The following is a 1,307-nucleotide window of genomic DNA, read 5'->3' as shown; positions in this document are numbered from 1 at the left end:
GCAACACACATGTGCATTTTAGGGTGGCGACACATGACACACACACACGCATGTCAAAGAGGTCGCAGTGGATTTTTCCTCTGCATTTCCCATCCTGGACTGTCCAGGAGCAGTGGGCAGCCTTTATGGCGCCCGGGGACCAAGTTAAGTGATCCGTCCGTCTTGGTCAGGGACGGACAGGAGAGTGTTCTTCTGCATGTTTTTCTGTTGGGGTTCTTAGTGGAGGAAACCCCTTGTGAACACAGGGAGAACATGCAAACTCCACACAGAAAGGTCCGGGAGATAGCCCACCTGAGCACTGAAGGCCTGGGGAGAACCTGCCCCCAGTACCAACAGCGCCCCATGCGGAAGTCGAACCCAGGACCTTCTTGCTGTGAGGCGGCAGTGCAAGCACCTGAGCCACCGTGCCACAAAAAAATCAGGGGAGAGCTCGAAAGCAGTTCCCCACTACCAGAAATTGTGCAGTCGAGATTCCTACATTTGAGGAATTCGCCCTGGACAAACAACCTTCTTGATCATTGTATCGCCCCTGCCAGGTAAGTATCCTACAACGCGAACGTGTGGTTGCAGTTATGTGTGGGTGTGTTTACATGTTGGTGAAGCCTGATAGTCTATCAGTGATTGGAATGTGATTGTGAGACTTGTTTTTGTGATCCAAGTGGATGTTAAAATCTGAGTTTTTATTGAAGTAATAATCAGGGTGGATAGGAAGTCAGAGAACTTGGATAGAAATTCAGTGTAGGGCCCAGGGGGTCTGTGTAGTCTCACAAGCGACTGGTTGGGCGGTTTTCCGGTTTAGGAGACGAAGAACGAGAACTTCAAAGGATTTTAATTTAAATTCCAGTCTTGGGGAAATACCTCAGTTGGCTACTCCACCAGGATTACAGCTGAAAAGGGGGAAATGCCTTATTATACTGTATCAACAATTATAGCAATTACCAAAATTGTCATAGAACATCATAGCATGCATCTTCTTTTCATCAGTCAGTGTGTGTGTTCCATGTTTCAGCTCTGGCATATTGTGTGTGTGTTTGAATGTTTGTTTGTTTAGGTTAGGATGTACACACCAGTTGTGGATATGCATATTTGTCTCTGGGGAAATCACTTTCTCAAATTCCAGAGAGGTCGTGGTCTAGAGTAATTCATGCCTACAATGTACTGGGTTTGCTCAAAGTAGACTTAAAGATGTGGTAATGTTGTCCACCCATGTTAAGTGTCATCATTTTCTGGAAATATGGCATGACTTCATGACTCATACCAGTTGCAGTTTCTGATAATGCATAGTTCTCGGTCATGTTTCCTTCCCG

At 46.1% G+C, this 1,307-nt stretch overlaps 1 pseudogene; it reads right to left on the bottom strand.

Annotated features, from left to right (window-relative positions):
- Positions 1-419: 419 nt before the first annotated feature.
- LOC116221218 lies at positions 420-544 on the bottom strand (annotated as a pseudogene).
- Between the last annotated feature and the right edge of the window lie 763 nt (positions 545-1,307).

Source organism: Clupea harengus, chromosome 7 (genome assembly GCF_900700415.2).
Source record: "Clupea harengus chromosome 7, Ch_v2.0.2, whole genome shotgun sequence".
In the NCBI taxonomy this organism is placed as follows: domain Eukaryota; kingdom Metazoa; phylum Chordata; class Actinopteri; order Clupeiformes; family Clupeidae; genus Clupea; species Clupea harengus.
The sequence above is the reverse complement of the archived record's forward strand: the minus strand, read 5'-3'. Positions and strand labels throughout refer to the sequence as shown.